Below are 26136 nucleotides of genomic sequence, written 5' to 3' on the forward strand. Positions count from 1 at the left end.
TGATGTATCTCTCTTTTACTCTCTGTGGACGCAATGAAAAGGCGCAAGACGTAATTGACACTCAATAGAGGGTCGTGCCGCTTTTCCATTTTCCAAAAATTATTTTACCATCTATTTGTATTTCGAGAACTTTTTAGCAATCAATAAAATACTGAGTCTAATTCCAAGCTCTCCAATTCTACTGTTTCATATTTAAGTATTATGTAATAGGTTGTGTAGGTTGATAAGCTGTATAAGTGAAAGTATTTCAAAAGCTAGAGTGATACTTGCAGAGTACTTCAAGTACCGGAGATAGAATGAAGCCAGTTTGATTTCAGGATGCAAGCTATTTCTGTGCCACATTTCGTTAAGATCGGTTCAGAAGCTGATACGTGAAATGTAACAAAGTGACACAATTTCACTTGTGAGCAAGTGTAAATTAAAAATTTATAACACCCCCGACAAGTGAAGGTTACTGTAACTAGAAAAGAGCTGATAACTTTCAAACGGCTGAACCGATTTTCTTGGATTATAGCTAAGAGTAAGAACACTCTCGATCAAGCCACCTTTCAAACAAAAAAAAAACTAAATTAAAATCGATTCATTAGTTTAGGAACTACGATGCCACAGACAGATACACAGATACACAGATAAACAGATACACACGTCAAACTTATAACACCCCTCTTTTTGGGTCGGGGGTATTAATAATCCCTTCTATATATAATATACGAGTAGGTAGGTATATATTTACTAAAATTAAATAATGAACCATCGCGTATCTACCTACCTACGCTAGTCATTCATAAATATTCATAAAATATTTCTTAATAAAGTGTATTTATATTGCAAAGAATGTTTCAGAAATATTTGGAAATTTGGTTTCATGAATAATAAAATATTTACAGCTCAAAACACTTCACGAATCAGGTTGTCTGGCATGCAGATAGCTATAATATGAGTATTATAAGTCTATTACTATGACGTGGACATCCACTAAGAATGGATTTTCGAAAATTCAACCCCTAAGGCGGTAAAATAGGGGTTTGAAATTTATGCAGTCGATGCGGATGAAGTCGCAGGCATAAGCTAGTTTGTCATAAAAGACGCTACAACTTGGCTCCACTCCACTCTGTAGGTGAGCGCTGTGCTTAATTATATAAACTTTTTCCCAATCAGAAAAAAAGATACTCTTCAAATACTTACTTACCTGGGGCTACCTGGATCTATATTAAGAAAAAGTGAAAACTAGTAGAAAAAATAATAATAATTGTACACACTTTTTCTACAAAGCAGTTCTAACTTTCAAAGCCCTTTTCGTATAAATAATTATATCCTAAAATGGAAGCTTTTCACGGTTAGGTAAGTTTTGTAACTTATATACAAAGTTGGGAAGACTCGCACTTGGCCGGTTTTTATAGTGGTATCTACAATTTCTGGCCATTTTTAGGGTTCCGTACCTCAAAAGGAAAAACGGAATCCTTACAGGATCACTTTGTTGTCTGTCTATCCATATGTCGTGTCTGTCAAAAAAATCTATAGGGTACTTCCCGTTGACCTACAATCATGAAATTTGGTAGGTAGGTCTTATAGCACAAGTAAAGGAAAAATCCGAAAACCGTTTTGTGGTTAAAACCACAAAAAAAATGTTTGAATTTTCCAAGTAAGATAACTATACCAAAATGGAGTATCATATGAAAGGGCATGACTTGTACATTCTAAAATAGATTTTTACTAAATTTTATGCACAATAGTTTTTGATTTATCATGCAAAATGTCGGAAAAAATACCCGAGTACGGAACCCTCGGTGCGCGAGCCTGACTCTCACTTGGCCGGTTTTTAATTACGTGCGCCGCCATTGTTGGCTCGACGTTCCCGATAGTTCGATCAATGAGACAAGTATCATCATCTCAACGTCTGGGTGTTAATACAGTTATATTGAAGGCAGACTTTATTGATCAGAGGAGCCTACTCGTAGGTATTATTACAGAATATTTTATTAATTTCAGGTGTATTATGCTTGAAGCTGTGATAGTCTAGTGGTCATGACGTCCGCCGCCTGATCGGAGGTCGGGGGTTCGATCCCGGGCACGCACCTCTAACTTTTCAGAGAAACGTGCGTTTTAAGCAATTAAATATCACTTGCTTTAACGGTGAAGGAAAACATCGTGAGGAAACCTGCATGCTTTAGAGTTCTCCATAATGTTCTCAAAGGTGTGTGAAGTTTACCGATCCGCACTTGGCCAGCGTGGTAGACTATGACCAAAACCCTTTCCACTCTGAGAGGAGACCCGTGCTCTGTAGTGAGCCGGCGATGGGTTGATCAAGATGATGATGATTATATTATGCGTGCTTTTGTAATATTACTAAAGCTTGAATATAAAAACCTTAAACGGAGAACTATAATAATTACCTATTCATTTTTAAACAAAATGCTATTACAATATTTAAAGATGATTGACTAATAGGTACTTCATCATAACATAAAAATACTCATTATATACCTAGGTATATGAAAGAAGAAATTGCCTGACTGGCACTTTCAAACAGGTACTTGAGAAACAAGTAATTGAATCTTGAGATTTTGTGTGTAGGTTTTCTTTTTACGTAGAGCCAAGTAGAAAGTATTTTCAAGGTATTTTCAGATATTAATACATACTCAGAATAACCACCTAGAATTCATATCTACTAAAGACTAGCACTTGGCTGCAATCAGACCTGCTCGTAAGTGATGATGCAGGCTAAGATGGAGCACACTTTCTTCACTCTTAACTTGATGGTACCTATATTAAAAGTGGCGGGGAATACTGATGCTGGAAAGGCGTTCCATATCCTAACAGTGCAGTTCAGCTAATCGTTTGTAAAAAAGGTCTGGATTTGTCGTCTAAAGTTGATAAAATTTGGTCTAAATATGGTAATACAAAAGTGTGGAGATTACATTTTTGTGTGTGTAAAAAATTTGTCAACTTTTATATTTTGTACGATTTTTTATCACTTTGAGTAAATATTTTAATATTTAAGTTAATTGAAGTCGGCAACATAGACTTTTTAAATTGATATAAGGTAAGATCGTAAACTTTAACAGAATATTAATTCAACGCCCTTAGTGATGCTAAGCAGTGGGTAATCTAAGGGAAATTCTTCCGCCTCCCTTATCATGGGGTGCTTGAACGGAATTATGAATATCTTAATCTGGTAAAATATAGAGTTGGCGGAAACACAAGATATTAAATTCATTATTCACTATGACTAGGTGATGCCCGCGACTTTGTTCACGTGAATTTAATTTTTTTTTAATTCCTTGGAAACTCTTTCACAACACCAAAATGCATCAACCGTTGTCTTAAATTTTGTTACAATACAGTTTACCTTTATAGGTGAGTTTAAGGGTTTAATAAAGGGGAGAATGAATAGTAAACTCGGCAGCACGTCTCTCATTTGAGTCGCAAATAACGGCTGCAGCTAAAGCTCTTTATGGGCTACGTGCAAGGATCTTATGATTGCGGTCACACGGGACCCTGCACACAGGAATATAGCTCTGATATATCACCGACTTACCTATTAGGACTGTACGGTAATTATTGAAGCGGAACTTGGAACTGACTTAAGTTTATTGATCCATGTAAATCTATGTTATCCACGCCCACATATCATCGCTAATCTTTTCATCTTCAATCGACCTATCTTGATGATTCTTGGTTTAAACGTAGTTAGCATTCTGTAGATGAATAGCTAAGTAATAAAATCCACTATCCATACTAATATTATTATAAATCCGAAAGTGTGTCTGTCTGTCTGCTAGCACGGCCGTAAATTAATTAATTTAACTGATTTTGATGAAATTTGGTACCTATGGGATTTAAAAAAACTAAATCCACGCGGATGAAGTCACGGGCAAGTTATAATATAAATCTTACAACTAACTACTTATACATAATTATACAATATTAAGTAGCACAGAAAAATAGATGTATTTGAGAAACTCCATAAAATATAAGTATAAGTACAATTCTATTTTAGCAAAAATAAAATGAAACTGGTAAAATATTGGATCTATGCTTTTATATCTCGGCTCACCCTCTCGCTATTAAAAATATACTCGTATAAATATACAAGCATTGATATAAAAACTGTTACAAAGCTTAATAGAAATTTTTAGCGATGTTCGGTAGGATTAAAGTTCTTTGTTCGGCTGACAGTCATTTTTAATTACATGCAGTTTCCATTGTTGGTTGAACCGATAGTTTCGATAGTTAAAAATTTCTATCCACTATACGCTACACTGGAATACATAGACAAGATAGGGCGTTTTTTAGAGGACGATTCTAATGGCAGGTGTTATATTCAACCTATAAGCTATGCACACAATATGTCGTCTGAATAGTTCTCTAAACAAGCCTTATCTTGACTATACATTCCGGTCTTTTAGTAGATTTTCGTCTATAACCATTTCACCCGCCCCGGTTTCGGTCAGGATGAAAGGCAAAAACTCAGTTTTCGCCAAGATTGAATTATAAAGGTAATAAATAAGTCAATAAAAATACTTATTTAAATAATAAAAAAATAGTGCTGGTACTTATATACTTATGGTGTACATCTCTGAAACTCAATTAAAAGAAATTAAATTAAATTTATATTATATATATATTATTTATATTTATTTTTCATGTACCAAAATTGTAGTTACAAAGTTATGATAAATTAATCTATATATATAATTTAATTAAAAGCCAGAATAAAAGAGAAAATTAATCAGCATAACTCGGTTTGTTTTATTGCCAAATGCACATTATGCATGTTTTACAAATGTTCTTGCACAAAATAGTGCTTGTTTCATTATCTGTGATATTATCAGTCCTAATGCCTACAATTTCTTTTTTGAACGATTCTGAAATAAATTTGCTTCTAAATTAGGTACTAAAAATAGGTACTCGTAAAACTCTAAGCTTAAATTGAATATCTAAGCCTTAAACGGATCATTAACTATAAATATCCTGTAGGATCGAGGTCCTTTGTTAGATCGGCGGCCATTTTTAATTACGTGCTCTGCCATTGTAGGCTCCCGATATTGTCGATAGTTGATCAACGGTACAAGCATCATTTACACTAAATGGGTGCTGCGACAAATTAGAAATGTAACTAAGTAATAACTAAGAAAACTAGGTACTGAGCCTAGAGACTACAGGAAACCTATAAGAAGTCTCGTCTTAAGATAACATGGCAAATCATTCAATATTGTCCATACAAACTTACATTTGCTGTTGGAGATAATTAACGCAGCAAATTAATTGCGCATAATATTATATTATTATACTTTCAATTTACCTACGGAACTGTCGGTGCGGGAATTCAACTCGCACTTGGCTGGTTTTTTTGGTCATGTTGCTTTTTGAAAAAGTAACTGCTAACTTTCTTACCGACTTCTTATAGTAGAACCTGCTTTCTAACCAGCAACAGTGGCATTAAGTTGTCCTACTTGAGATGAACTTATTTGAATTTGAGTTTAAGATCATTTATGCATTGTCACGACCTCATTAGCAGTAAAAGAAAATCAGCATATACTTATACACGTGCTTCTCCAGAAGGATGTTTTGTTGAGAGGGGGTTATATAGTACTATGAACACTCTAGCTCTTATGGGAGGGGAGCTTGCTTTGTTTGCAAGTGACATTGGAACTATTTTTATTTTCCATCCCACTGCACTTGGTAAGATATAGGACTTTGTTCAGGCCTTTTATCCCTGCCGCACTCATATCCTTACGTACATAGGAAGGAAAATTTTCTCCCTTTTCTGTGTGTATAAAGAAAAAAAATGTGTAAATAGATCCTTTGCATACATCGACGTTTGCATATTAGTTTTCAAAGATAACGGGTCTTTCCGGAGGCCCAAGGCGCCTGATTTGTATACTGTCTCTCAGCATCTATTTACTAAAAACCAACCATCAATCAGAGAACTTTGTGACAACCCTTAAAATGCCAGCAACATAAGCTTTTATGAAAATTGGCGTTATCTACATTTTGCCTATTAATCATTTTGCTCCCCCAAAATACCCTTGAGTCGTGCTAATTGCCTTTATTATAATAAACCTCTAATTGACCCTAGAAATCGATATTAAAACGAGATACTACAAGGATCCTGCAACGTGCTGATTGTATTGATAAAGCACGGTACGCCCTACAGGTCGCGTTACCATAATTTCGATTAATAAAAATGGGATACATTTGCGACAGAAATATATCATACTATTTTGTAGAAGGATTGTATATCTAATTTGGAATTTCATTAACAGAATTAATTTCAAACTAAAAGTAACAATTTTTACATTAAAATGTGTTTGCCCAAATGGTGCCTAAAACTCTCATTTGAAGAGGTTTCTAGCTAAGTAGGTACAGTCAAAGGATGTTAGTCGTTTAGCACCTTAATGATTATTCGGGTGGCACGGTTATGCCAAGCGTTACTCGTTAGGTATGTGTGGCGTATTTATAGAAAAAAGTCATAAGTGTGACAGATTTTTGATGCAATAGTTTTGCTACTGGAATTCTGAGGCCGACCGTACATCCCAATGTTAGACCATCAACCTTATTCGCCGTACCTTACACCGTGTAACTTCTATTTCCTAAGGCTAAATCTGCATTAAATGAACAAGATTTGAATCCGCCGAAACTGTGAAAAAAGTTGCATGCGTCCTGAAGGAGCTGACAGAAGAAGACTTCCAGCGCAGTTTCAAACAATGGAAGATTCGCATAGAGCTATGTACGGATATATATTATTAGGTGATAATAAGTAAATATGCCTGAAATTAAAATAAAATACTTAACAGCGTTAGTCTCTTTATTTCATAGCCTCACGACGTAATTTATAAAGTCTGCTATCACACGGACGAAGTTGCCAGAAATACTAGTACCTAGTTACTAACTATCTTTGCACATCTAAAATCAGATGATTAAGAACAAAACAATACGGTTGTATCATATTAGTTGGGGTTGTCTGCCACAGTTTTCGGAAAGTCCCATAGTAAAACGCAACCTGTGGTTAGTCAACCCTTAGGGCTCTTGGATCTCCATTGCTAATCATCCTGAGGATAATTTAGGTCCTTCAAATTTTTAAAGCTCTTTAATGGAACCTCTCGGGAGGATATTGCTACGTAGCAGAATGACAACGTCAAAGATAATGGCCACTTTCGTAGGCGTATCAAACGGTGAACGCTATACTACACCGGCATATAACCCTTAAAGTAGCCATACCTACTTACTGAGTTGCAAAATTCTATTGAAAACTCAATGATTTGATACTTTAAACTGCCTATCAGACAGTCGCAGGTATAATCAACATACCTATACATAATATAACAATCAGTCGGTCAGGTTGTCCAGTCAGTGGGTCAGGCTGTCGATCGGACAGTAATTGTAGTCAAATCTAGCTCACAGTGAAAAGAGGAGTAGTAGGCACCTTCTAGGCAAGCGCGCTCCACCGTTAGACACTTACTTCGATATGATAGCTCAGTCAAACGCATGACTATTTACTCAGACTAAAATATGTGCGTTGGTCAGAGAGCAGCAAGCAATCGTTGGACAGTTGAGATCAGTGTCGGTCAGACAATCGATTGCAGTCGAAAGATTGAATTTAAGACCTTCTTTCATGAAGTATGGTCTATCCACGGAAAGAAGTTAGTATAGCGCTCTCTCTGTACGTAATTCCATACAAATGACTGAGCCAAAAACTCCGTGGGTGTTAAAATAATGGTTAAAATGGCTCCGCGAGCGGCTTATGTGAGCTGGGCTTATATGGCTGAAACAAGAAATATACTCGTAGTATCAATGTCACATGGCAACAATACGCCCCGCGACATAAGAGCTTGAGTGTAACGGGAGGGTAGCTCGACTCCACTTGAGGTGGCTTTAGTCTAAAATATCTTTCGAGACATGCACATTGCACGTGTGTTCACGTACTTTGTTTTTGGTGAAGAGCGAGGACATAAGATAACATGCCTACATCAGTAATGGAGAAAAGATAAATTTTTCATATACATAATTTAATTAACAAGTGTAAATTAAAAATTTATAACACCCCCGATAAGTAAAGGTTGCAGTAACTAGAAAATAGCTGATAACTTTCAAACGGCTGAACCGATTTTCATGGATTATAGCTAAGAACACTTTCCATCAAGCCACCTTTCAAACAAAAAAAACTAAATTAAAATCGGTTCATTCGTTTAGGCGCTACGATGCCACAGACAGATACACAGATACACACGTCAAACTTATAACACCCCTCTTTTTGGGTCGGGGGTTAAAAAATAGAATAATTAATGGGATATTGAAGCAACAATATTATGTCCGAATTCCGATCTGATCAGGAATCAGGATAATTCGATTAAAATCTAATGTTTAATCACACAAATACACTCCGAACAGCGTTTCATTAGAGCGCTGCTTTAATCACACTAACACTACCACAGTTTGTTTTTGTTTGTTTGAAAAATGTCTTTATTATCAAATATTAAATATATACACAGTTTATGTCCCGGTAACACACACAGGATAAACACAAAATAATAAATCTAACACAGTTTTGCAGGCTATACACGCCCCTTTCAAACTTACCAATATCATAGTTAACACTCCATTCACATCATAAATACATCACAATAGGTTAAAAAAACTAAATATGCAAACCTTAGTACACGGTTAACACTTCTACACATATTTTATTACATTTAAAGCTCTAAATTCTAAATTATCATAAATACAAAACATAGTTAACTTTACTAATCACTATTTTTATTTTTATTCATCGCTAGATGAGGGTAAGGCGCGGGACTAGTGATTCACCGCGCGGTTACTCAAAGATCACGTTCAAGCGTTCAATACATAGTGATGTGGGAGACGGTATCGATTGTACTTATCGATGTATGATAAGTCTTTCGACCGGCTCCTACCAATTGCGTTCACAAGCGAATTTTTATGTTTAATGTTAGTAACAAGATAAAACTTTCTGGATTGCTTTAAAATAAATGTTTTTAATGTAGGTAATTTTATACGATTATGTAATGAAGAAAGATTTGCGCGAAATGGCGTATTATAAGCTGATTTTAGTGCTTTATTTTGCACTACTTGTAGTTTTGTATAATTCGAGTTACATGTACTGCTCCATACTGGGCACGCGTAAGTAATACAGGGTCTAATCAGAGATGTATAAAGTTTAAGTTTAATGTTAGGACTTAGGTTTGATTTCCGTTTTATTAGTGAATGGATTGCACTCAAAGCTTTGAAACCTTTCACTCTTAGGTTTGCTAGGTGTTCGCTCCAGTTTAATTTTTTGTCAAGAGTGACGCCTAAATACTTCACGGATTTAGTCCACGGGACCTCGTGACCGGCAATTTTAATTTTTCTCCTCGGGACCTTACGGCTTCTTGTGAAGAGTATTGCTTCTGTTTTACTGTCGTTTAGTTTCAATTTCCATGTGGTGAAATAGTCGCTTAACCCTTGTATGGCCCATTGAAGTCTGCTAATAATTATATCCACATCTTTGGATGATGTGTAAGATGCAGTGTCATCAGCGTAACATGCCAGGTGTGTCCAAGGTTGTATAGGAATATCATTCACATAGATGAGAAAAAGTAAAGGACCGAGGATAGAGCCCTGGGGAACACCAGCCGTTACTATCCTTGGAGTAGAGTGATATCCACCAATATGAACACTAAAACTACGACTGTCGAGGTACGATGATACTAATTTGGTCAGACTAGGTGGAAAACTTTGCATGTGCATCTTATAGAGAAGTCCCTTGTGCCAGACTGTGTCAAAAGCCTTTTCTAGGTCCAAAAGAAGCATTCCAGTTGAACAACCAAGGTTTAAGTTATGAGCTATGTGTTCAGCTACTCTGGCGAGCTGCTGAACAGTAGAGTGGTGTTCTTTAAATCCAAACTGTTCATTAATAATAATGTCTTTAGCAGTACGACATAATAGTTTATGGATAACTTTTTCAAACAATTTGCCCATAGTAGAAAGTAAGCTAATTGGCCTATAACTAAGCGCTGAGGCAGTATCTTTACCAGGTTTATGTATTGGGATAACTTTAGCACTCTTCCATACTTTGGGGAAATAGGCCATGCGCAAACATTTATTAAATATTTTGGTCAAAAGTACTACAGCTTTTTGTGGCAAATTACGCAAAAGATAATTATTTATCCCGTCTGCTCCAGGGGCTTTTCTAAGTTTAAGACTTTGGAGGTATTTGCGAATTTCATTGGGTTTCGCAAAATACATTAGTTCCTCGCAATCGTTTATTACTAGCGTCTCTGTTTGGTTATTCACCACAAGATCCATATTGCTGTTCCACGTCGAGGTTAGTTGCATGTTTTGTAAAAAAGTGTCAGCCAGAATTTCAGTTTGTTGCTGGGGTTCAGATACCATAGTGCCGTTATGTTTTAGGGGAGGTATTATTTTAGATCTCGGTTTAAACGATCGAACTAAATTCCATAGATTCCACTACCACAGTGCTTCGATGATACTTGTAACGTTGATCGACTATCGAGGATGTCGGGGGAACTAACAATGGACGCGTACGTAATTAAAAATGGCCGACGACCTAACAAAGAACTTCAATCCTTCCGAACGTCGTTAAAACTTCCTATAAAGCATAAAAGTAGAATTTACAGATCTTATTGTTCTCTATTTAAAAAGAATATTAGTGCGTTCATAATTTCTGTAAAACATTTTTAAGGGAATTTAATGTAAATCCACTTTCATCCTGGGGTATAAATAAACTTTTAAAAGCAGTAGGTATTAGAATCAGGCAACTTCTCAATGGCTCTTAGATTATTTTGTATGATGATTTACTTGGATATATCTGGGCTAAGTTATTTCAAATATTTCAAATAATATTATAAAGGCGAAAGTTTGTTTGTGTGTGTGTGTGTGTGTGTGTGTGTGTGTGTGTGTGTGTGTGTGTGTGTGTGTGTGTGTATGTTTGTTACTCCTTCACGCAAAAACTACTGAACGGATTTGGCTGAAATTTAGAATGGAGATAGATAATATCTTGGATTAGCACATAGGCTACTTTTTATCCCGGAAAATCAAAGAGTTCCCACGGGATTTCAAAAAACCTAAATCCACGCGGGCGAAGTCGCGGGCATCGGCTAGTTTCAAATATTTCCAGACCATTGAGCAGTTTAGACTTTGAGAAAGATATTTCAAGAAAATTGAATAGATATTGAATCGCGTATCGATTCTTCTTCATTTTCTTTACTTATGGCTTTTCCCAGTGCCAAATTTGTTGAAGTAGTTGAAGGAGGCATAAAATAGATTGGCCGCTAAATTAATGTGCATTCTAGCGAAAATAATATTATTGAGTATTATTTAGTTTATTAATTAACCCCCGACCCAAAAAGTTATTTTACCTACTCATGCCAGTTTTATAATGTTACTTTCCGACCCGCTGCGGCTTTGCTTGAGTAGAAAGTAAAAATCCTGAAATATGTACAAATTCTTAATTTTTACCCGAAAAGCTTAAATGGGTACCAATTTTCATAGATACTTGAAAAATGACGGACCTTGTTTCTAGAAACTTTCCCTTTATTACATGAAAGTTATTGACGAGGAATGAAAGACGAGGATAGTTGTTGAGTATTCTATCTAGATTATAATGGGGTATGTTTAACCCCCGACCCGAAAAGAGGGGTGTCATAAGTTTGACGTGTGTATCTGTGTATCGTATGTGGCATCGTAGCTCCTGAACTAATGTACCGATTTTAATTTAGTTTTTTTTGGTTGAAATGTGACTTGATCGAGAGTGTTCTTACTTATAATCCAAGAAAATCGGTTCAGCCGTTTGAAAGTTATCAGCTCTTTTCGAGTTACTGTAACCTTCACTTATCGGGGGTGGTATAAATTTTCAATTTACACTTGTAATTTATTTCTTCAGTAAAGGAATTGATCGCACTCGGATACATAAATATAGGAGTAACAGCCTGTCGGCGCGAGTGCTGGCATCCAAATAAAACCTTAACACGGCCCGTTATCTCAACGTCTTATTCAACGGGGCCTTTGTTTGCACAGCGGCTGAGCATTTCCCTCGTAGATAGAGGCAGCACTTTCCTTGCTATATATATAGCTGCTGTAATTTGCAACAATTTTACTGCGGCTTTGATCGCTTGCTTTTATTTTATTTTTTACTAGCTGATGATCGCGACCTCGTTCGCGTGGATATATTTTTTAAATCCCGTGGGAATTCTTTGATTTTCCGGAATAAAAAGTAGCCTTTGTGCTAATCCAGGGTATAATCTATCTCCATTCTAAATTTCAGCCCAATCCGTCCAGTAATTTTTGCGTAAAGGAGTAACAAACATACACACACACACATACAAACTTTCGACTTTATAATATTAGTGTGACCTAAGCCGAAACGGAAATGGTGCAGGTATATAGTTCGCAACAGAGCGATATGGCAATCGGGGTATGAGGTGGGGAATGCCCCGCACACTGGCTTGTCACCCGCGCTATCCCGCACCGGGTTGGCGCGGGGGCTGTGTGGGTATGCGGATGTGCGAGGCGCCCTCACCCCGATTGCCATCTCGATCTGTCGCGTATATATGTGGGACGCACTAACAAAGAAACATACTTTAGCATTTATAAAAGTGAAATGATAATAACCTATGCATAATGATTACCGATTTGCAAAAACAAGATTTTTTAGTTTAGTTTAGAGGGCTTATATGTTTATGTAAAAATACTCAGTATGAACAGTGGAGCTTTTACTTTCCTTTTCTTGTATGATAGCCTTCTTATTCGCATATTTGACCCTTATTTAGGGTCTGGCTATGCTATTTACATATTATGAGTTAAATATAATATTATCCTTATATTTTAATAGAGGACGACACATCGCATTCCTAACCACGTTACAAGATTGTATCATACTTTGTCTGTTTCTGCAGATAACAGCGAATTAAGATAGATAGATAGATAGATAGAAGTCTTCATTGCACACAAAAACATGTAAACACAAAACAAAACAGAAAACAGAAAAAACAATTGTGTGCAAAGGTGGCCTTAGGTGGCTTAGAGCTTAAAGCTTGTGTTTCCTTGTATATTGTACTTGACTTGGCAAAGTAACGCCTGCTTCTATTAAACATATATATGTATTAAACCTGCTATAGGTAATCACTACTCATTTATTTAGTTCAATGGATTGACCAATGCGATATGATGTAATATGCGACGAGCTTTTGACCGAAACTTTACATACAATTTCTATTTCAAATTTTGGTTAGAATACCCGCATACCATAAAACTTGTCGGTCTAAGTAGTACGTTGAACCAAATAATCTAAGGAGCAACTATGCGGCTTCTGTTTAAACAAAGCCGAGCAAATCTCTGTCTGAAAGTGAGTTGTTAAATTCTGTACAAAGCATCTATGTTATTTGGTTTCTGCCACGTACCTACCACGTACGTATATAGAACCAAACACATCACACATGTAATGTATATAGAATGAAATACATGTAGTGTTTGGTTGGTGTGATATTAGTATTAGGTACCTAGTATGAAAGTATAAATGAATAGGAAAAGACTATTAAGTGCTGACTATCAATTTCAGGACTTTTCCCCGTAGTTTTCGCAATATTTCACGGCACAGATAATAAAGAATATAACACGAAAGTTACATTCAAAGCAAATAAAAATGCTGCATCATAGACTTATCATAATGCAGCTGGAACCACAAAATGTCGCCGCGTCCATGTCACGTGCAGCTTATTGAATTTAGCGCTTCTGTCTTTGCAACGCTGTCCCAGAATATTATTAGTAGCTTTGAAACTACAAAAGACAGCATGTTGGCAGCTTTATTATCACTCAACCGTAAACTCACTGACTCCTAACTACAAACACAGGTAATCAAGTTAGAGAATGTAACCGCAGTAATAACATATTATGGATTTCTCATAATTCAGCGAAACTCAAAACGCCATTTAGTCGCTATCATGCGCAGGTCTATTGAATTTAGCACTTTAGTTTTTTCAACGCTTTGATCCCAGATATATAAGTTCCTTTCAACCCAACTTTAAACTACAAAATACAGCTTAGCTTATATTATTTAGATATTCGCCTATTTGGAAGGTTGGGGGTTCGCTCCCGGGCACGCACCTTAACTTCGGAGTCATGTGCGTTAGCAATTAAATATCACCGGTTTTAATGGTGAAGGAAAACATCGTGAGGAAACTTGCAAGTCTGAGAGTTCTACATACTAATAATGTTCCGAAAGTTGTGTGAATTCTGCCAATTGGCAATCAGAAAACTTCTCATTCTGAGAGGAGACATGTGTTCAGTAGTGGGCTGGCGATGGGTTCATTGAAATGATAAAAGTAAAAATACGCTATTATAATCTAGATACAACTATCTTCGTCTTTCATTTCTCGTGAATAACTTTCATGTAATAAAGGGAAAGTTTCTAGGAACAAAGTCCGTCATTTTCCAAGTTATATATCTATGAAAATTGATATTTGTGCTTTTCTGGTAAAAATGAAGAAGTGCATATTTCAGGATTTTACTTTTCACTCAAGCAAAGCCGCAGCGGGTCAGAAAGTTACATTATAAAACTGACATGAGTAAGTAAAAATACCACATTATAATGTAGTACGATAGAATACTCAACAAGTATCCTCGTCCCCGTCTCGTGCACGTTTATTGAATTTCACGCCTCAGTCTCCCCGACGCTTCGTGCTCCGAATTAATATTAGTTTTTTTTTAAACTCTCCTAACAACCGGAGCAATTATCTACGTTTCCTTTTGCTGCGTAACTTTCGTGTAATAACGGTAGTCTTCGTTTCTTTTAAGGAATGTTGATTAAATGTTTCAGTGTTCAGGTTGACAAATAAAAAAGTTAGGTAGGTCTACTTCTATATAAATAGGTATGGGGCAGGAACTTACGTGAAATTGTTTATACCGTCTAAACTCTAAACCGTCCGTCTAGTAAAATAAATATTTTTAAATTATTCAGAATAATAATTATGTACTCTTATTATCTATAATATGTAGGTACTTAACTATACTTACTAATATTATAAAGGGTAAAGTTTGTAAGTTTTTAATAGGAAGTAATCTCTGGAACTACTGAACCGATTTTTAAAATTCTTTCACCAGTAGAAAGCTAAATTATTCCTGAGTGACATTTAATTTCAAAAATTAGAGATCCCTATGAAATTGTAATAAGCTACCCGTGCAAAGCCGGGGCGGGTCGCTAGCAAATAATAAATACGAAAGTAGCATGCATTTTTGTTACCTTTCATGTTTAAAGTACTTGTATTAGAAAATTTATATTAACATAACAATAAACACAACTTATAATATCAACATAACAATTAACACAAAGCTAAATAAACTCTAGGATTTAATTAAATCAAAGACAGGGCCAGTGGATAGCGTAAACAACGAAGTTTGAAATGATTTTGACAAATATTTGGTCCTTAAAACTTTTGCTGAATAAAATTAACCCTAACGAAATAAATTGAAACACAGTCGTGCCTTGAAAGTTGGTAGTTGTGAAATTGTTTTGCAGAAATTTAATATGAAACAGTTCTAATTTAGCCAGCAACATTTGAGAATGCCAATGAGATGCAGCTGGCATTTGGCGGCTATGAAGTATGAACTTCACCTGTCGGTTTATATGAAGCGAAAATTACATTTTACTTTTTAATCCCCGACCCATAAAGAGGGGTGTTATATAAGTTTGACGTGTGTATCTGTCTGTGGCATCGTAGCTCCTAAACTAATGAACCGATTTTAATTTAGTTTTTTTTGTTTGAAAGGTGGCTTGATTGAGAGTGTTCTTAGCTATAATCCAAGAAAATCGATGCAGCCGTTTGAAAGTTATCAGCTCTTTTCTAGTTACTGTAACCTTCACTTGTCGGAGGTGTCATAAATTTTTAATTTACACTTGTTTAATTCAATTATGCGACTACGAACTACGAAATCTGTTTTCACTTAATTTTACTGACAGATAACTATGAAATAGAGAAAGCTGACACAAGTAAGGAACTTTATAATTTCTTAAACTGAGACAAACTAAGTGTAGATATTTAATCTTCTTGAAGGAATTTTATTATATAAAAAATTTAAAAATATTTTTAAAGAACTTTTTTATATTACAAAATTTCCCGGTCCTTTTTCCCAACACGGAAACGCCAGCCCCATTGTTAACTGAATGACATTATACCTATTAAGTACATTTCTTTTTCATTCACAGCTGAAAATGTTACTTAACAGAGCTCTCTCCGTCACTTACTCCATACAATCGTAGTTCCCATTTCATTTGAATATTAAGCAACCAAAGTCCATGAAATTTTGCAGACATAGTCTAGAAACTAATATCTGTGTCTGTGGTGTTTTAGATTTTTCTAAAAATATGTAGTTTTAAAATTACAGGGGCTCAAAGATTTGTATTTTTCTTTAAAAAAAGGCCCAACTTTGTGTTCGTTTTTCTAGACAACGAAGCAATTTAATGAAATTTGGAAAAACCACAGACCTAGAAAATTTAATGAATATTATGTAGTAAAAAAATTATCGTTATATATTTTATATTGTTATAATTATGTGGGAACTACGAAAACCAGAAATTACACCCAGAAATCTCGTGCTGTCTCGATTTGTGCAAGCGGGGTGGTGAAGTGCGGGGGACGACACGTGAAACTGACAGAAACTGACAGTCTAAACACACGGGCCACATTTAGACTGCACCCAACTCCAAACTTGTCGATAGGTCTAACTAAATACACTGGTACATTTCAACTTGCGTTAGACGTATGCGTTACCTACTCAGACGTTGCCTGTAGATAAAAATATGTCTCATGTTTGCTGGCAATAGCGCATGCATCAAACCCTGCAAGTTGCAACTCTCTTGCAACCTATTCCTCACGCAATACGCACAGCATTAATATTATAATTTTTGACAATGTATACTATATGTAATGCCATATCACAGGTCACTCTCTGATTTATTGCTAACAATTTACTTCCAAATGCAAAGAAATCTAAGTGTGTTGAATTCACACTGCCCAATACCAGGACCTTAAATGACATAAATTCATTGATAAATAATCATATGTTGAAAATAAAGGAGAACCCCGTGTTTCTCGGTATAATGTTAGATGCAAAGCTTCTATGGAACACCCACATATCAACACTTGATGGTAAACTCAGCTCTGCTGCTTACACTGTTAGAAAAATTCGACAGGTACTGACGTGACGGAAACTGCAAAAATTGTATATTTTGCCTATTTTCACTGTATTATGTCTTACAGACTCTTGCTATGAGATAAAGCGGTAGATATTGAGAAAAAAATGTATTACAGAAAAGGACAGGACGTGCAATTTATAATTTAAAACCGCGCGCTGCCATACAATAAAAATATAAGGAAATAAGTACCTTATCTATTATCTTATAGTAGCTTCTAAATATATTTACAACTAGCTAATGCCCGCAGCTTCGCTCGCGTGGATTTAGGTTTTTAAAAATCCCGATCCTTTCATTTCCCAGAACAAAAGTTGCCTCTCCGTAATAGGCCGTCCCCGGGATGCAACTTGTTTCTGTATCACGTAAGAACATTTAAACGGATTATCCTTTTCAAATCCCGAGGGATCACCAGGATTTAGGAATGCAATTTCTTACAGCATCAGGGTTGAGGTCAACGACAAAGTGTTTACTTGGTATAGATACCTTCAATATCAATTAATAATCGACACTTTTTAAATCCCATTAGCTTTAGTAGTCAGGTCCCCTGCAACATCAGGATTGTGGAGTTGGAATCCAAATTTTTTATTGAACAATGTCGCAAACTTTCTTTATCGATTATAAAAACTACCCAAAATTACGCAGTTAGGTTACCTGCCAAATTTCATGGTTTTGAGTCAACGGGAAGTACCCTAGAGGTTTTCTTGACACACTCGACAGACAGAGAGATAGACAACAAAGTGATCCTATAAGAGTTCCGTTTTTCATTTTGAGGTACGAAACCCTAGAAAACGTAGGAACGGCATTCCGAACCAGTGGTAAATTTTTCTGACCATCCAAAAACACTTTGAAGTTTACCTAAAAGTTTACAGGAATAAAAATATATCATTTTACTGATGACAATCTGACTATTACCAAAGTGAACGACTACTATAATATCTATTATATACGACTAACATAATATGTATTATAAATTGTGTGCCGTTTGCATTCTCACTAGGTTCTCATTAAGTTTGTTTTATTTGGTTAAACTTTCTGGCATTTATATTGTTATGACGTTTAATTGGCAAACAGTCTGTTTATTGGCTGAAACTCAAAAATTCAGCCAATCACAACAAAGAAAATATTGTAATAATGATTGATGCAGCTTTCTGTAATTGAAAACAAAATATTTGACATTAACTTGAATGTGACAGTGTTTTCCGAATAGGGTTGCCAGAGGCCCCGTATTTTACTGGTTACCCCGTATTTCACGATACAGAAACCTGTAATTATGAAAATAAAATACGGGGCAAATAAAACTAAATATTTTTAGGGTTCCGTAACTCAAAAGCAAAAAAGAACTGTTATAGGATCACTTCGTTGTCTGTCAGGCTTTCTTTCCGTCTGTCCGTCTGTCCATCTGTCCTTCTATCCGTCTGTCATGTGTTCATGAACAAATATTAGTATTTTCAATTTTCAAAGTAAGATAACTACATATATCAAGTGGGTTAACATATGAAAGGGCTTTACCTGTTCATTCTAAAACAGATTTTTATTTATTTTTATGCATATTTTTTTAATGCATAACAGTTTTTGATTTCTCGAGTAAAATGTCGGAAAAAATACCCGAATACGGAACCCTCGGTGCGTGGGTCTGACTTGCACTTGGCCGGTTTTTTACAAATTCAGCAGGAGCTGGCTGGCGAAATTAAACACTGACGTTATGTCCAGTAGAAAGAATATTTTCCTTTTGCGGCAATGCGTAGCCGAAACCCACTCGATATTGATCATGGTCGTAGTCAAGGCGGCGGGGCTTGGTTTGAGCCCGTGACTTTAATCTTTTCTAGTGGTAAGTGATGATGCAGTCTAATTTCTTGGCCGTTAGGGCCATACTAACCATATAACTAGCCATGACCGAAGCCTCCCGCCAGACCAGAAATTTTGAAATGGCGACTGCGCCTGGGAAGCCGTCAAAAACCTAAGCCTAAAATAATACTTACACTATTTCTTGCATTTGCTTACCAATTTTTTTTTGGAAATATATCAAACATTTCGCGCTCACTTCACTCGCGCTTTGAATTTCTATTACTTGGTATAAACGCCGCAATTTCGTTTGCATGAATTTAGATTTTTAAAAATTCCGTGGGGGATTTTCCGGGCTAAAAAGCCGCCTAAAAAAAATTTCTGGGATGCAAGTTACCTCTGAATAGTAAGTACCAAAATTTTGGTAAAGAAGATGGGCCGTGAAAGGGTAACAAATAGATAGGTAAATAGATATACTGTCGTATTCGTAATATTAGTATAGATAGGAAGCTTTAAAAATAAAATCTTGCTATGGCTACACTCGTTTCCCTTTCATTTTTTTTTCTGTATTGAACCAAAAACACTTACGCTCACTGCGCTCGCGCTTTTTTATTGTTGTATTTTATCTCACTGTCAAATTGAAAGGCGAAATTCCACTAACCAGGTAATTAGCCCATAAAGTTGAGCGAATGTTTTTTTCCTCATGACAGGATTCAGTTCCGGCCTTGATAAAACCTCCCCCGCAATCGATTCCTGGCTACGGCCATAGTATTGATACTGTGAAGGTGGAATTACAAATTAAATGTAATTTTAAGTTGAAATGAAAAGATTGTATGCATGAAATGTATAACATTTTGCTTTACAACACTAAGAGTTTTTAAAAGCTATTTAAATAAATAAATCTTTTATTTAAAACCACATTGCAAACACAGTTCACCAATCAAGACACGGCAACATACAGAGAAAAAATACAAAACTTACAAATAAACTGAAATATCTAAATAGGCTTTCCATGCATTTCAGAGAGAACCACCGCCTATTTCTTCAAATACTTCAAATTTTCAAATTTCTTCAAATCTAAACCCCGTATTTTTGATAGTGGTAGCCTGTAAATCAAAAAGAGCCAGGTGGCAACCCTACTTCGACCTAGACAGAATGAAAAATTGTTTTCATTACTTGGTATGCCTACTGCCATAGTGTGACAGAAAGTGTGACGGTAGTTGTGACCTCTGATTGGCCGACTCTCTTTCACTATTTGCTAAAATTGATGATTGCAACAACAATTTTTTCTTTTTTGTAATCGAAAACAGAACACGGACGTCAAACAGGTTGACTAATTGCAATCATTTCTGACCGGCTAACATTGTTCCGCTAGTGGCTCAAACTCACTGTCGCAGCAAGAACATGGTAAATTCAGCCAATCACAGCAATTTGAAATTTGGTTATCACAAATGTACCGATCTAGGAACCGAGAATGCACGAACCAGGGCAGATAGAGATAAGAACAATAATATCATACGTAGGAAATCGACGGGGGATCGTTGGCAAGGATAGCCTTAAGCAAAAATATCTCAATAAAATCCATTTAATGGCCTTGAGTAACACTTTTAATAGTATACATACAACACTGAAGGCGTAAAAGTACCTACGTCATTTTATTACAATTTAATAGTGTTTTTTTTGCGTGATCCTCTTTCTATCTAAATCCATACTCCATACTTATCCATACTAATATTATAAATGCGAAAGTGTGTCTGTCTGTCTGTCTGCTGCCTTTTCACGGCCCAACAGTGTAACTGACGAAATTTGGTACAGGGTTAGCTTATAATTATTATCAGGGGGACGGACATAGGCTACTTTTCATCCCGGAAAATCAAAGAGTTTCCGCGGGATTCCTAAAGACCCATCCATTTAACCGATTTGTATGTTTGGTACCGAAGTAGTATGCGTCCCTGTAATCGACATAGTTCGAGTTTTTTATCCCGGAAAATCAAACAGTTCCCACGGGATCTATAAATATCTAAATCCACGCGGACGAAGTCGCGGGCATCCTCTAGTAAATAATGTTTTCATATCTCCGACAAAGTTTTGAAGATCGACAAAGTTAGCTATCGTAAAGAGAACTTACGCGCGCGTAAAAGTTTTTATAGCTGTAACCACTGAGGTAAAACATCCCTGTAAATTACGACCGACGTCTTAAATTTAAAGAATAATCGCGTTTCCAGCACATAAATAAATCCACCACTCGGCCGAGATTGCGTGCTCACTAACTCGTTTAAAAACGACTTTACCCTCGTAAAGGTGAGAAACGACTACTTCGCAAACCCCAAATATAAAGTATGCCGATTTTGATTGCGTTTTTTATCGTTTATAAGTGCTTTCCTACCACGTTTTGGCAAGCTCCAACTCGGTTTATTGCTTCTATTACCGCGAAAGCAGAGCGTATTAGGCCCGTAAATGAAAATTGAAATTTTATTAAATTTAGTGAAGCGAGAAGAGAATAATATAAATTATTCCGATGAGCGCTTTATTTCCAACTTTTATACCTACGAGTTGACACAACACACCACTCTAGCTTATGAATATTAGCAGAATTTCTAAAACTCTTTTCCTAATGGGAGTCTACGTTATAAAGAAAAACAATATCTCAAGTTCATCTTGATATGTCAGTCAGTCGACAGTTTTAAATCCTTTTCAATGTATCGGTAGAGAATATATTCTCCAAACTCAGTAAATATATGTGTCTTTATCATCGTCTACATTCTAAATCTGGCATTACGCCTCATTTTCGTTGGATTTAATCTGGGCGTACGAAATCTGCCCAATGGCGTCCATTCACATTGAATAACTTGTTCGAATTATTTTCCTGAAAAATTACGATCTTGTAACTTCATAAGCAGTTAATACTGGACCAGACGCTTCACTGCTGCCATCTGGCGGACTGAAAAGTACCCAACTATGGCCGTCGTATTCGCATAAAAGGACTCGAACGCGCGACGCCGCCGCCGGTTCTCTTTTATTATTGCTTTTGTTCGTAATCACCTTTTGTTGGACTGTGGGACTTATGATGAAATTATAATGTCTGCATTAATTGTGTAAGCCAAAACAATTGACGGCTGACGAGAGAATTTGTTTGGTCCTTTGCGTGTACATCGCGTATTGTTTAATGTTTTTCAGTTCTAAAAGGTTGAAAATAAAGCAAATATTACGGTGACAAATAAAAAAAAAATTGATTTATTTCATTAACTTTTCAAGACGTGTTCTCTTTCTCCCAAGTACAATTATTATTCACCAACGTAAAGGTCGCTCGCATACACAGATAGGCCGAGTATAGTACGAGTAAGTATATCTTCTACGTGTGTGGCGTAGAATGGCGCGCCTCTTACGCATTTCAGCGAAAGCCGCTTGTTTACTTTTTAAGCAAACTGTGGAAAACTATAGTATAATATTGACCGAACCTGTTACCACTCCAAGCTTTTTAGCCCAAAATTGCCAAACTGTCCTCATATTAAAAACCTAAAAATTTTACAGTCGACATTATTTTACGAAAGAGAAAAGTGCGCATATATTATACCTACTCGTACAATGAATAAATAAATTGTATGAGGATCTTTTACACACTAAACGTATCACACGGCGGCAGTGAATCCTATAATAATGTTCCCTGGACATCGCTAAAAGTAGCGACGTGACCTTCCCCAGGGAAACCGGGATTTGAAATGCAGGAACACTCGCTGTCCACTTAAAATACTACTAGTAAGTTGTATTTTATTCGACCATTGAATTATATGTATGGAATGGATAACTCCGAATAAAAATCGTGTTTTATAAAGCTGTCAAAATTAGTATGACACATGGACAACAATTTGTAAAAAAAAGATTCCGACGAATTGAGCAACTCCTCCTTTTTTGAAGTCGGTTAGAAAAGAGTGGCAGCCAAAAAAAATTATTTTTCGGAATGACAGTGGCAGTACAACATAGAAATCATTGTATTTAACTAAATCTGAAATCATGTATATACCTACCTACTGAATCTCTCTTGATCAACCAAGATAAAAGTAACATCATGTTATTTTAAAATCCTCAATAGTTTAATTTTAAACTATGTGACATTTTTTAAAGCCTGAAATCCGTAGATTAAAACTTACCTCTTGGACTATTGTCGTACTACATCTTGCATAATCTTTACGCTTAGTTGGAGGGGATTAGACACGTTAACATTTTTGCTCTGCCGAAGTTTCACCCGTAAGCTTTTCCTAACACATTATTAGAAAGGGAATCACAATCGCAATTTAGGTAAAAAGATAAAAGAAAATGAAATTGGCTTTGAATTGCAAAATTCTCCCAAACTGAGTACCGCCATTCATCTGTATGTTTTCGTTTGTTTCTCCTAAAATCGTGAAGGGTTATTTTTGTTACACCATTTGCCAAGTAATCCAAAATTGTAAATAATTATGATCATGATGATCAATTCATGGTCGGCTTACTGGTGATCTTATCTCCTCTCAGAATAAGGGGGGGGGGGGGGGGGGGTGGTGTTTCTTATTGTAGAAAATTCCGTTTAACACAGAGAAATTCCAATCGCCAGATAGTCCCTACGGAAATATAAACATCAATCCCCGGCCTCAAAAACAAAACAATCAAGCTATGTAAATAAAAGGGGTGCCCTCTTTTGTTTTGATTCCCTACAACTTACAATTAAAGTCTATTTCCCATCGGACGATAAACCCCGGGTCAATAACCCTAATAGTGTTAGCTCAATGGGTCCCACGTCCACGTAAATTGACACACGCACACCCTGTAAACACATAAACACAGGTGACGCGTTCGGGGTCAATAGGCGTTCCAGTGAAATTTTTTCGGTCCGATAAAAATACATCCTGTAGAATATTCACGATATTCTTGTCATTTCAATATTGCCCGCTTTGAAAACTAAAAAGTTGCTGATTGTATTATTCACATGGATGTAGGAAATAATAATTCTGGTCTTCTCCATAGTCTAAGATTTTATTCATGGCTGATGACTTCTGTCAACCCATGTTTCTTGCACGTAATGTGGGTGATCCGCCCATTTAAGATCAAAATTTTGAAATATTTCTGTGAAATTGGGGTGCGTTTTGGTATGCGTTAAGATAAAATTATTAAAAGGTGTGAATTTACAGTAAAAATATCCGACTTGAACTGTATTCTAACCGACTTCCAAAAAGCAGGTGGTTCTCAATTCGGTCCGTTTTTTTTTTTCTACCACAAGTACGTAGTTGTCAATCTTAACGCTTAATCGATAACTATATGTACTTATTTTATCCACACACACGTGTATTTATCCACAATTTTTAACCCCCGACCCAAAAAGAGGGGTGTTATAAGTTTGACGTGTGTATCTGTGTGTCTGTGTATCTGTCTGTGGCATCGTAGCGCCTAAACGAAAAAACCGATTTTAATTTACTTTTTTTGTTTGAAAGGTGGCTTGATCGAGAGTGTTCTTAGCTATAATCCAAAAAAATTGGTGCAGCCGTTTAAGAGTTATCAGCTCTTTTCTAGTTTTCTTGTATAAAAGAAGGTTACATAACCGTTAGGTTCATAATATTATGTCAATAGACAAATGTCAAGCTGTCAAGATGGACGTTGCCTAAATACATAATTATTTATTTGAAAATGATGTTTTGGAAAACTCAGATACTTTGGATCGTTGGCGCGGAATAGTTCAAGAAAATCGGTTCAGCCGTTTGAAAGTTATCAGGTCTTTTCGGTCTTTTCTAGGTACTGTAACCTTCACTTGTCGGGGGTGTTATAAATTTTTAATTTACACTTGTGCAAAATAAACTTGATTTGTTTTGATTTTATTATACTCATAGGTACCTCTAATCATAGTGATAACGACATAATCAGGGTGCTTGTATACATTTTAACGACGAATATAATAATGTAATTATTTGTGCCTTATTTGCACCAGTCATAGAAAACTACCCATGAATAACCCGGGTAGGTACTATTTATTTCATCGGGTCTTTTTTATTTCACTTCGTATATAAAAGGCTCCACGGGCCTCAAAATGGGGTACAAATTAAAAGTAAGCTTAGACACGCGAACTAGTCTAGCGTTTAGACTAGCTCATGCAACTCTCGCATTTGGTATGCACGAGTGCACCTGACAAATATTAAATTATGCATGCAGCGCCGGATCGCAGGCACGGAGCGATCGCATTTAGAGTGCAATATGGACATACCTTTATGCGTTTTAGCACGTATTGTTCTATTTACAAATTAGGTATAATGCATACATTTTGAGAACTCACTCGCCTTAATTTAAAAGTAAACCGTATACTTTTGAAATGACAGTTGACATATAGAGCTAAAATGGCCAGTGAAATCTCAAAATGTACGCATTTTACAATCCCTTATCAACATTTCATTCTTAATACCTTTATTTTTACTGGGTTTCGTACTCTAAAGTAAATAGTGGAACACTTATAAAATCACATGCCTAGATCGAAGTTTGTAATAGTATATAAATATATTTAAAACTGTTTGTCTATTAATTGTTTAATTTTTTTTAATTACTGTTATTTTTTGGTAGTATTCTGGCATAATTACAAGTTTGTATGTATATATAATGATTTTCAACGCGATTTTTTATGGATTTGTCAAAACAGTGGCACACAGTTTGCCACAGTTCTGCGAGTTGTGCATGGATGCAGGAAATAATAATTCTTCGTAAGTATTTCAATGTGTTTGACAAATGACAGTCAAAATTACAGATGTACAGGTATTCTACGCTATTTCTTATTCAGGAAATGACACAATTGAATTACAAACCTATTAAATTTCGAACTATGTTAATGAGTAAGTAATAATCTTGCGCAAAGAAGACAGATTGTACTTAATTTATTTTTATTAGTTTTACATTATTTCCTGAATATAAGTAGGTAAAGTCAAACTTCAAGAAACTAGCTCAAGGGTAAAAATAGACAAGAAAAATCAAAAAAATCGTAATACCTACAGGAAATTAATATTTTCTACGATGGAAAAACTCGGTCCAGAAAACGTAGAAGGAAACAACGCGAAATACTTTGGCTAATAGAGTTATCTCGGACGCGCAGGCGGTGAAGAAATTGAAATTAAATGTTACGTAAGCTCCTTAGGATC

General features: G+C 35.9%; 1 protein-coding gene across 5 annotated transcripts in view; it reads right to left on the reverse strand.

Moving 5' to 3' along the window:
* The window catches only part of LOC123875464 (Down syndrome cell adhesion molecule-like protein Dscam2), a 227211-nt gene that overhangs the window by 115136 nt on the left and 85939 nt on the right, over window positions 1-26136 (reverse strand). The gene's annotated exons all lie outside the window — the stretch shown is intronic.

This window comes from Maniola jurtina, chromosome 20, assembly GCF_905333055.1.
Source record: "Maniola jurtina chromosome 20, ilManJurt1.1, whole genome shotgun sequence".
In the NCBI taxonomy this organism is placed as follows: Eukaryota; Metazoa; Arthropoda; class Insecta; order Lepidoptera; family Nymphalidae; genus Maniola; species Maniola jurtina.